Source organism: Bacidia gigantensis (assembly GCF_019456465.1).
Source record: "Bacidia gigantensis strain McMullin 20006 chromosome Unknown contig_255, whole genome shotgun sequence".
Taxonomy (NCBI): Eukaryota; Fungi; Ascomycota; class Lecanoromycetes; order Lecanorales; family Ramalinaceae; genus Bacidia; species Bacidia gigantensis.
Genome location: NW_025408605.1, coordinates 745319 through 758983, shown reverse-complemented (window position 1 = coordinate 758983; position 13665 = coordinate 745319).

Sequence of the window (13665 nt, the reverse complement as noted above, 5' to 3'; positions counted from 1 at the left end):
AATCTAACTATTTTATATTAATAAATTACTTTAAAATATAATATATTTAAAAGCATATTTTAAAACTAATTAAATAGGGCTAAATTAATAAAAAAAAGTTAAAAAAATTATTAACTTTTATATTTAATTAAAGAAAAAACTCTTAAATTCTAAATAAAAAAATTATAAATATAAAGATAGTTAACTTAAGTTATATAAGTTTGTTTTATAGCTTAAAATATTTTATAGAAAAAAGGATATATAACTTTTATTAATATATATTAAATATAAAAGTTTATAAATTATTACTTTAAATTAAAATCTAAATATATTTTTACTAATTAATAAAGAATAAGTTTTTATATAAACTTTTAAATTCTTTTTTTAGCTAGTTTATACTCTATATAAAGCTTAGAAGAGAATATAATATTAAAAATAAAAATATTTATAATATAAATAAGAAAAGCTTTATACTTAAAGTTATTATTAAAATAAAAGTTATAATAAATAAAACTAAATAAAGTAATTAATATAAAAGTAAGTATTAGAATATAATTATAAAGGAAATATTCTTTAATTATATAATAATTAATATAATAATAATAAGGAACTCCTCTTATCTTATATATAAAGCTATTTATTTATATTAAGATATTCTTACTAGCTATATTTATATTAATATAAATAATTAAAAAAATTAAAGAAGTATCTTTATTACTATATATATATATAGCGCTATATAATTATATTATATTAAAAGTAAAGATTATTTATAATTATATATAATTATTTAAAATAAAGGCTTTATTTATAACCTATTATCTATTATATATTATTAACTTTCTATAGCCTATCCCTTTTTTAAGAAGTAATTATAGAAGGAGCTAGTAATACTAGTAGTAGTAATATTGTTTCTACTTAAATATTTAGTATTTTTACTTTAGTATAATAAAGAGTAATCCTCTTAGCCTTAGCTTTAAAAAAAGAGTAGTATTTATTATAAATATTAATAAGGTCCTTAGACTTATATAACCTTTCTATATTATATTATAGATTATCTTTATATCTATATATTTTTTATTTAATTAAATAATATAAAAGTCTTTATAAAAAAACCTACTTATTAACTATTAATTCTACTTTAAATATTAAGCTATTAAGATATTTTTTATTTTCCTAAATAACGAATAGCTAATAAGTATTAAAAGTATAATTATATAGATCTTCTATTATAGAAAAGGGCTTAAGCTATATAATAAATATAATAGAATATATATATATATTATATAGAAGCTTAAAATAATAAGCTAGATTTTTAACCTTTTTAATAATAAGAAAAAGGCTAATATATTAAAAGTTAATTTTATAATTAAAAAAGCCTAATATAATATAGCTTTAATATAAAATAAAATATACTTTATCTCTTTTTTTTATATTAATTTTTATATATTATTTATTATATTATAGTTTTAATATTATAGTAATAAAAGCTATAGCTTTTTTAGTTTTTTATATTTAATTTAATATAGTTTTTAGAAATTTTTAGCTAAAAGATCTTATAATATAATTAAATTATTATAAACTTAAAAGATATATATAATTTTATTTAGTAATAGACTAATAATAAAGTTTATAGAATTATTAATAATAATATTAATAAATAAAATAACTAATAACTAGTTCTTAGCTAGTAGTTAGCTTATATAATAGTATAAAGTAATTTTAATACTCTAGTTTATTTATTTAAATTACTAATTAATTTAAGAGTAATAGGTAATAGAAGTAAGTATAATAATATTAAGCTTTTTAAAAATAGCTTTTTAAAATTCTAATATAAATTTAGAATTATAATCTAATATAAATAATTAAAGAATTCCCTAATCTAATTTTATAAGGAATATTAATATCTTATTTACCTATTTTTTAGCTCCCTATATAGCTTTATTAAGTTTAAAAATATTCTTCTTTAAAAACTTATAAATGTATAATAAGAATAGTAAAACTATTAATATTAAGTAGCTTAATAATAAAATCTATAGTAATAGTATAAAATAGAACTAAAAGTATTATAATTAAGTTAAAGTTCTTATATAATAAGTAGTATTTTATCTATATTATTTAATAAAATAAGTAATAGGAAATATAAGCCTATAGCTTATTTACTATATAATAAATAAAAACTAAACTAGATAACTAATTATATATTTATTTAAAGTTACTATAGCTAGAGAGATTATATATAAAAGAAAAGACTTTCTATTTTATAGTATTAGGTATATATAAGTATTTATAACTATTTCTTAATATAAAATAAAGGAGATTGCCTCTAAGTTTAAAGTAAATACTATATAGTTTTTAGTTCTTATTAAAAACTTTATTTTCTTTTAACTAACTTACTTCTAATTAACTAGCTTCTAGTTATAAAAGATTAAGTATATATTTTTAATAGTTATCTTCCTAATATATAATCTTAAAATAATATTTAAAATTATTTAATATTTTAATTAATATAATATAATAGATTAGTAGTATATTACCTATAATAAATAATATATTAAAGTTATATATCTTAGTAAAGAAAGTATTTAAAATACTTAGATTACTTTTTATAATATTATTCCTAATTTTTATTAAATAGGATAAAATATTAAAAATAGTATTTAACTTCTTAGCTTTATATTATATATTAAGTTTATAGTAAGAGAAATATTATAATACTTAAACTAGCTATAGGTTAGATTTATTTATATTAAAAATTAATAAAGTTATTTACTTAGAAATAAAAATAGTAGTAAAATAATCTATATAAATAATAATAATATATTTAGTAAATTTAATTATATATTTTATTTTCTTAATAACTTATATAATACTAGCTACTTTAAGTTTAATAAGCTAATAATTATATTCTATATTACTAAATAACTTATTAAAGTATATAATAGGTTATAATAGGGAGAGTAGTTTTAGTTATCTAGAACTAATTCCGCTCTTAGCTATATCTTAAATTAATCTTAGATCTTAGTAGTTTTAGATAATAATAAGATTATAATTCTAAATAATATATTTATTACTATATCTATTTTAGGCTTATACTTTACTATATTATATTAATAATAGTAATACTTAGTTTATCTAGATAAAGGATACTAATTAATGCCCTTTTACCCTTTAAACTAGGTAATAGCTAAACACTAGCCTACTAAGCTAACTAACTAGCTAAAGTAATTAATATAAATATTACCCTTAGAAAAACTAAAGTAAAAATATTATATAATAAAAAGAGATAATTATATTTATTATACTATAATCTAGCTTTCTTATCCTCTAGCCTTTTCGCCCTCTAATAATAAGCAAGTAAAGTAGCTAATATTACTTCTTTTATTCTAGTAATAATTGTTTTAACAACAATTGTTCTAGTAATAATTATGCTAGCAACAGTTGTTACTATAATAATAATTGCCCTTAATTAAATACTAACCACTTTTAATTTATTAATTATTTATTGCTTAAGTTGCTTATTAATATATTTATTTATTAAAAGTACTTTTAATTAACTATTATTTTTATAAGCTAGCTTCTAGTATACTACTAATAGAGGCTCTATTATATATTAATTATAATATTATTACCTTTACTTTCTAACTCTATAATTTCCGCTAGACTAGTAGTTTTCTATTAGAATTTAATAATATTATAAATACTATTTTTAAGTATATTAATAATAATATTTTATACTTTCTAAAAGAATAATAGTAGATAATATTATGTTTCTATATATAAAAAATATATTCTAAATTAATTAAACTTAAACCTATTTAGCTTTTAAATTAGATAGTTAATAAATTAGTATTTTAAAAAGCGCTTTAAAACTTTTATATACTAGACTTAAAATTTTTATAATCTTTTAATTTAATTGTTTTTAATATTAATATTTTTATTTTTAATAAATTTAAATAAGAACGAACTTACTTTTAATACTTTTTATTAACTATTAATATATAATTAGATTTTAACTAAAAAAAGATTTATTCTAGACTAATTAGTCTATATTAGAAATACTTATTATTTATTTTAAAAAATACTTTTAAAATAGATAAAGCTATTTAAGCTTAAATATATTAAATTATAAATAATTCTTTATAAGTTACTTTCTATAGTTTCTAATTTTTTTAAAAATTGCTAAGTTTTTTTAGCCTACCTAATCTTTAAGGTTTAAGAAAAAATAATAGTTAAAGAATTTTAAATTATTATAATAATTATTAGAATATTACTAATATTAGCTTTTTTAATCTTTAATATAATAGTAAAATTATTAAAAAAGGATCTCTACCTATAGAGTATATTAGAAAAGAAACTTACTTTTATAATATATATTTATTCCTAGAATATATTAATAATATTATTAGTATAAAAGGTATAAAAATAATTAGAACTAACTTTTAAATATACTTAAAAGGTAATATATTATCTTAATAATTAGTAGAAATAAATAATAATATAAAATACTTTATTTAATTAAATAAAAAAATTAGTAAATAAAGTTATACTTTAATTAATTATTTTTATAAGCTAATTAATATTACTATAAATAGCTTACTTAAAAAATAGTATTTATTATATAATATAATAGCTAGTTAAAAGCTTTAAAAGTATACTTAATATATCTTTTATATAGCTAAAGATACTAAGTTTAATAATATTTAGAACTAGCTAAATATTATCTATAATAATATTAATATAAAATTCTAAATTAATCTTTATTACTTATAAAATAATATAAATTTAAAAGTATTTTTAACTAATATAAATAAGCTTAAATATAACTAATAAAGTTATATATTAAAAATAAAAAAAGTAATAGTCTTTAATTATTAATTAATTATTTTTAAATAAATAAAAATATTAAAATATTTTAATAGTTTAGTTAATATTACTTAGGATAGCTATTATTTTTTAATTAGCTTTATTAGTAAAACTTTTATCCTTTTTATTTTATAAATTAGAATTCTTATTTAAAGCAAAATAATATTTATTTTAATTAGTATAAGAAACTTTATAATTAAAGCCCCTTATATTAAAATTTATAAGGAAATTATTATCTAAGTTAAAACTAGTTCTTAAATATACTATAATAATAATATTCTCTTCTTTTATTAATAAATTATCTATTATTTATTAATAACCCTATAAATTAGTCTAGTTTACTATTCTATAAAAATGCTAATATTTTTAATAATTTAAACTAAGGGTATTAGAATTAAGGTCTTTATTTTAGGTAAGATAGGCAACTAAATTTCAGTTTAAAAATCTATTATAAGGAATTCCTAAATAAAAATACTTTAGACTAGTATAATATTAATACTAAATCTAAGAAAAGTTAAGGTTTATATTAATATAATATTAATTCTTAGATATTATAAAATAAGTAGGCTTAATATAATTATAATTAAAATATTAAAAAAGCTATTAACGAAAATATTTATTTAAATAAACTATTAGCGCTTTTTATTAGCTTTCTATTAATAAATAATAATTACTAATATTATTTAAAGTATTTTAAAATAAAAAACGCTTTATTCTAATATTTATATAATAAATAAGATATTTATTTTCTTTAGAGAATAATAATTAAAAATAATACTTAAGTTAAAGTAATACTAGAATAAAATATTAATACTTTATAAGCTATATTAGGAAAGAAAGCTATATTATTTTTAATAATAATTTTATTAAATTTAGCGCTAAGCTATTTATTCTATAGATATACTTATATTAAGCTGAATATAATTATTATTAAAAATACTTTTAATACTTACTTTAATTCTAGATATAGAATTACTATTATTAATAAAAAATTATTTTATTAATTTATATTAAAAGCTAAAATTAAATTATTCCTCTTAGTAATTCTTATTAAAAATAATATATATAAGTTATAAGAATATAAAAATATTCCTTTATTTATTAATAATAACTTAAATAGATATTTTATTTAAATATAAATAAATATAGAAATTTATTTTATTAATAAATTATATATTAATATTTTAATTAATAATAATATAATTATTTTATAAAAAATATATATTAATTTTATAAATAGCTAGCTTAAAATTAAAACTTATTAAAATATAATTATATTAATAATAACTATATTAAAAATATTAGCTATTTGCTAAGGAATTTAAGCTAAAGAAAAAAATAATTATTCCTTTAATAATAATAGTTTTAGTCCCTATTTAATATAAAGAAATTTTAACTAAATAGGATTTTCTATTTAAGCTATTATATAAAGGGGATTTAAGCTATAATACAGGGGTATATACTTATATAATTAATTTATTATTTTCTTTTATATAAATAAAGAATTCTATACTTTAAAATATTATTATTTTAAAATAAATATTATTAAAATTAATAGTAAAATATATATAAAATAAATATTATATAATTGAGCTATTAGTAGCCTTTTTAGCTGCCTACTTATAGTTATTTAAAAAACTAATAAGCTAAAAAGTAAAATTCACTATAAAAGTAGTTGCTTTTTTAATATTACTTAATTCTAATATAATATAATAAATAATTTATTACTAGTATAATTAATATTAATTAATCTAACTTTAGAATATATATTATTTAATTATATAAGAGTTTATAGCTTATTAGATAATATAATATAAATTTCTAAAGTAATAGAAGAATATTTTAATATTTAGATTAATTAAAGTTAAATAATTAATATTTTAGAACTAGAATATATACTAATACCTTTAATCCCTAGCACTAACCTAAAGCTATAACAACTTTATTTACTAGGACTAAAAAATAAAAAAATTATTAATAAAACTTATAATAAACTTTATTCCTAAAAGAAAATAAAATAGTTAAATTAATTAATAGAATTTAGCTATCTAGTTTTTATTATATAGTATAATATATTAGATAGTTTTAAAAGAAAAATTATTATTAATATTTATAAATTAAATAAAATTATTAAAGTTAATATTTACCTATTACTGCTATAGTCTAATATTATTAATCTTATTATAGAATATTTATATATTAATATTATTAATACTTTAGTATAGTTTTACTAGTTTTTTATTTAGTTTAAAAATTACTATAAATTTATAATTATTTTATATTATAATTAGGAATAATTAAATATTCATTTAATAAAATATAAAAGGTTATTACTTTATATATAAAAGTAAATAAATAAATTATTTAAAGAACTTTAAAGATTTATAAAAATATATATAAATAATATTATTATATATTCTAAAATACTTAAAGAATATTTAGTTTATTTCTATTAGTTTTTTTTACTTTGCTAAAAATTATAAATTATACTTAGTTTTAGGAAATCTTATTTAAATTATTTATTACTTATTATCCTTAGATAATATATTAACTATTTTAATCTAATAATAACTATAGATAAGATTAAAGCAATATAGGGGTTAAAATTTCTTAAAATATTAAAAGATTTAAAATATTATCTAAGTTTAATAAGCTAATTAAGGAGTTTAATCTATAGTTATTTCTAAAAAGCTTAAGTACTTTAAAATTAGAAAATAACGTTAATAAGATAGCTTAAAATAAAAAGAACTAAATAAAAGCAATAAAATATAATAGTTTTAGTTATAACCTTAATATATTAAGAATTTAAGTTATTTTAGCAACTTTAAAAAGTATTTTAGGAGCTAATATTTCTTATTTTCTATAACTTTTTAAGATCTTTACATATTAATATTAATTTATCTAAAGTATAAACCTTTACTATTATACTTTATTATATTAAAAATAACCTAGGACTAAAAAAGTCTTTTTTATAAATATTAATTTAGCTAATAATATTCTTAAATAAAAGCTTAAATAATATAGAAAAATAATACTAGCTTATAGAATTAGAAATAACTAGAATTATATAGGTTTTAAAAAAAATATAATATATAATAAAATTAGCTTTAAAAAAACTAATAATTATTTATATTAATTATACTATTATAATAAATATTGTTTATTAAATAAGTTTTACTATTTCTAGTATAGATAAGCTAAACCTTAAGTTAATAAAAGCTTCTTAATACTTATTAAGTTTTAATATTAATATTTAATATAAATTAAGTAAGTTAAATATTATTTTAAATATATTATTATACTTAAAAGGATTAGCTAAAAGTACTTTTAATAATACTAATTATATTAGAGAACTAGAAGCGCTTTATACTATTACTTTTAATAAATTATTTATTATAAATAAGCTTTATATATTCTATATCTTTTTTATAGGAAAATTTAATAATTTTAAATAAAAACTAAAAAATATGTATAAAAGTAATAAAAAATAGAAAAAAATATTAATCTTATTTAAGTCTAGGAATAATAATAATAAAAAGATATATAACGCTAGTATTAAATTCTAGATATATAATAATCTAATTTATAAGATTAGTAAGGAAAGTAAAAAGTATTTTTATATCTTATATTTTCTAAAGTAAAATATTTTTTATCTTACTTATAATTTATTTAATTATAGTAGTCTTTACTATACTTATAAGTATATATCTTTATCTTTTTTTATCTATTAGCTTTATAAAAGGTTAAAGAACTATTTTTCCTATTACTTTAAATACTAGCTTTACTAAATAACCTACTATTTACTATATAGATAGCTATAGCTAATAAATATACTAGCAATTCTATTTTTTATTATTATTATAGACTTTATTATAGATTTGCTAGAGTTTAGACTAAATAAACTTAATATACTTTTTACTTTAATATATAAGTTTTTAAAGAAAGTACTTTTAATTACTAGGAAGAAAAACTAGTTAAATAAATAGTAGTCTAATATTATATTAAAAGAGCTTCTACTCTAAAACTAAGGAGTTCTAGGCTACTTTATTTTAGACTATAATATATAGTTTATATTATTGTTCTAGTATATAATCTTTTAAATATTAGGTATAAAACTATTTATATTAATAGTATATTACTTTTAAACTAATAATTAGTTAGAAAAAACTAATTAAATAATTAAAATTATTTTAAGATTCTATTACTTATAGTTAAACTATACTAATTAGGTCGATATTCTCCTATTTATTAGTATATTATTTAATAATTCTACTTATTTAGTAACTAATTTTACTTTAAATAAAATTATTTATAGCTTTAAAGTAAAAAATATTATAAATTTACTAAATAATCTACTTTTAGAAGATTTTAATTAATTATACTTAATTAAAAGGGAGGAAGCTAATAACGCCCTCTTATTTATAAATGCTATAATAAAAGTTTAATATAATTCTAGGCTTTTATAACTATAAGTTAGAATAATAATAAGTTAAATTTTTTAAAGTTTTTAAAAAGATTAATAAAATAGTATATTAACTTAAACTTCTATTTATAATAAATATCTATCTTATAGTTTTAATAGCGTAATTAGAAAAAGTATTAATATAAAAAAAAGATTTTTATAATAAAATATATTAGGAAGAGATACTAGTAGTTAAAGTCAAAGGTTTTAAAGGAAATAATTAATATAAAATTTATTACGATCTAGATTATGTCCCTCCTAGTCACACGGAAATAGCGGTGTTAAGGGCTTAGTAAGTGTCGCAAACTACTCTTATATAAGGGTAAATATATATAGACTAGTGTTACGCCCCGCAGGACTCACAGCGCACGGACACTCGTTACTGGCTCGGTTAGGCAACTAACTACGCATCGCTCGCAGCGCTCGCAGCGAACGCAGTACTCGCAGTTCTGCTAACTGCGAGCAGCCCGCACGGTGCAAGCACCTTTAGATATATAATGTTACTCCTTTCGCAATAAATAGTTTGCTCCTTAGTTGTTAATACATTCATTACTGAATACCCTAACGGAGCTCTACGTATAAATCGCATTACTGTCGCAGTATTTAAGCTCGCCGTTCAAAGCTTACTTTCTCTTGCGTCTGTAGCTCGTCACTACCTGCTAAGCCAACCTAGCTTGTATACGACCTAAGCTAGTCGTTGTACAGCCCTTGCATAGGCAAACGACCGTTATACTTTAACAACTTATAAACAACATAGGATCCGTCTCGACGCCCAGGACCCCTACGCCGTCCCTAGCATCGAACTTAGGACTAGGGGACTCTATTAAGTATGCTGCCCTAGAACAATTTAAAGGGGACCAAGGTACCTTGAAACGATAGATAGTTACAGTGCAACTTTACGTAAAGATGCATATATCTAAGTTTCCCAACGAAACCGCTAAGGTAATGTTCGCTATATTATACCTTGCAAGTGCAGCCCTTGACTAGGTAATGCCCCGTCTAGAGGACTACTTTACAAACGTAGACAGTAACTAAGAAAGCGAAATAAGACAAATGTTCTACAACCTAAGTAACTTTATAATATATATTAAGACGGCTTTCGGGGAAGTAAACGAAGACAGGGCAACTAAGAGGAAGCTGCAAAACCTAAAGCAAAGAGCGTTAGCGTCGGTTTACGCGGCAGCATTCAGAACGCTAGCCTATAAGATAGAATGGGACGACTTAGCTTTGGCAGCCTATTTCTATCAAGGTTTATACGACAAGGTCAAGGACGCTATAGTAACAGCGGACAAACTAGATTTACTGGAATCAATAATTAAAATTGCGGTTCAGATTAATAACAGACAACAAGAAAGGTACTTCGATAGACAAGTACAGCGAAAAAGGCCTATAATAAAAGGACGACAGTCTATAGGAGATCCAATAGAAATAGATATTTCAGAGAAAAGATCGAGAATCAAGACTTATTATACTTATAGCAAAGCCGGACATATTAGACGAAACTGCCTAAAGGAGGCCGCTGAGGTGACGGAACAATAGATCGAAGTAACTGAGGAAGTTATGCTAGCTACAGGGAACGATTACAATAAACTTTCATAGACAGCTTGCACAGAGAATAGCTGCAGAATATATTAATCAGAAAAGGATAGGTCAGGTTGGTACCCAAAGATACCCAAACCAGAAAAAAGAACGACTAAACGGCTAAGGATTCAGTGTTTACCGTTCTTTACTAAGAAGCCTGTAACAGCGGCTATAGAAATAAAAATCGGAGAAAAATGGACAACGGCCTTGATTAACAGGGAACAAGGAAATAAGATGTTAAAAAAAATGTTCGACGGAATCAGAGGATACCTCGAAGCTATAAAAAGCATCTGCAAGGATAGTTTAATACGGGATATTGACGTCGAAAGTAAACATAGACTAATAGGAACAACATTATTCCAAGTTATCGACAGTAACCAAAGTTACATTGTTCTGGGAGAAAAATAGAACTAGGATATAGGAGCTTTGCTCGAGACAAGAGAAGCAAAACTTAAAAGAAAGATACTGTTGGAGGACTAAACGATATATCTCTTAGCATACAAAAACCTTATAATGACAAACTGGCAAGGACTAGAAGACGCTAATCATATATAGAACGACATCTTAGAAGTCGACATAGCATTCAAGAAAAACACAGACATAACAGCAACCACAATATAGAAACAATTCGAAACAATACAGGAATTAATAGCGAAATCCCATAGAAGGGATATTTCTAGGACAAAGGAAGTCTAGAAACACTACATACTGCGTTCAAAGGAAGGCGATTATTCGATACACTCTGAAGAAGACTTAGTCAATAATACAGACGAAGAATCAATCCTTAACCTAGCAGAAAGTGCCCAACGGCGACCATCGCCGTACCCAATAGACAAAGAGGATAATTTATAGGACTCGACGCCTAGCTCCTTATCCTAAGACAAAATGGTAGAGGAGGAGGAATCCTCTACCAACGAAAAAACACTGAAGGGGAAAGGCGTTAGCAGACCTTAAGAGCTGATTAAAAAAGCAACAAAACTGGATAAGTTAGCCCAAGGCAACTTCGAGCAGTTCAAGGAAACAGAGAGTAAGAGGCAAGCACTTGAAAAAAACTACCTCGACATCGCGGGAGGTTTTATCAACTGGGAATACTTATAATTAGACACCGAAGAAATGAATAATCAACCCGACGCGGTTAGTGATTATCCTAATCAGAACCTTTAGATAGGCCCTCTGGAAGGTACTAGGCCCCAATTCATGCGGCCTTAGATAGGAGGAAAGGGTCGTTGAAATCGAAATCGGCGATTACTTGATCGATCTCCTCGGAAGATATCACCGGGAATTGAATACTAGACGAATTACCGACAACAGAGGTATCAGTTGTTGTAATATCAGAACGATCTAGCTCTTCGAGCTTCTTTATAACGTCAACCTCTTGCTTAACATAATTATTTTCTCTTTTGTTAAGAGAACGGTATATTTCGGAAAGCCGTTTCTGCTTAGACAAAAGAGCAAGCATTTTATGATAACAGCGGGCGGCCTCTTCATACTCAAAATCATACTCCTTGGAAGCAAGGTTAATCTGAAAACGAATTTCCTTCTTTTTATTTTGAAGTTTTTCCCTTGGAAGGGTTTGGTTAGTACAGGAAGTTTCCAGAACAGGGCTCTTACTTACAGACAAACTCTGAAATGAAAACATCGCACTTCCTGGGACAACCAGCGCGAACACATTTACTATAAGAATCCTGCCCCTCCAACACTTTACAGGTCTTCGAGTTATTACAGGAACAAGATAAATAAGGGAAAGGCATAGTCTGGCCTTTGCGTTGTATTACTTAATATAAGCGAAGACGACGTTAGTAAGAAGAAGAAAGCATCTTGCGACACGGAAAGGTAGGAGCGGCCCAGGTTATAAGGATAGGCAGTGCTATAGGGGGGTAGTATTACGCCCTGCAGGACTTACAGCGCACGGATACTCGTTACTAGCTTAGTTAGGCAACCAACTACGCATCGCTTGCAGCGCTTGCAGCGAACGTAGTGCTTGCAGTTCTGCCAACTGCGAGCAGCCCGCACGGTGCGAGTACCTTTGGATATATAATGTTACTCCTTTTGCAATAGATAGTTTGCTCCTTAGTTGTTAATACATTTATTACTGAATACCCTAACGGAGCTCTACGTATAAATCGCATTACTGTCGCAGTGTTCAGGCTCGCCGTTTAGAGCTTACCTTCTCTTGCGTCTGTAGCTCGTCACTACCTGCTAAGCCAACCTAGCTTGTACACGACCTAAGCTAGTTGTTGCACGGCCCTTGCATAGGCAAACGACCGTTACAACTAGAAGGTCAATATATAGCGATATTTATTAGGTATATAAGAAGGGTTTTCGCCTAAAATAGAGCTAGTTTTCTATTTTAATTCTTTTTATCTTTTTTAGGCTTTAGGAGCTAGTTTTTACCCTTAAGTAAACTTTTAATATTAAAACTAAAATTATTACTACTATTACGATATCTAGGTAATAATATCATAAAAATAAATTTTATTAAAGGCTAAACTATTATTAGTTCCTACTTTTAACTTTAATTGCCGCTATATAGTTAAATAAAAAAATAGTTAAAGACAGTTCTTATATATCTAAAAAAATTTATAGGAAAAGATAATAGCTATATCTAAAAGAAATAGCAACTAAATAATAAACTTAAATATAAATAAACAGAGTTTTTAAGCTTATTAAATATAATATATTATAATAAAGAATAATAACTAAATAAGTAATATAGTTAATTAAAAAACTAATTTCTAAAAGGTTAAAAGTTAATATTATTTATAGATAAATATATA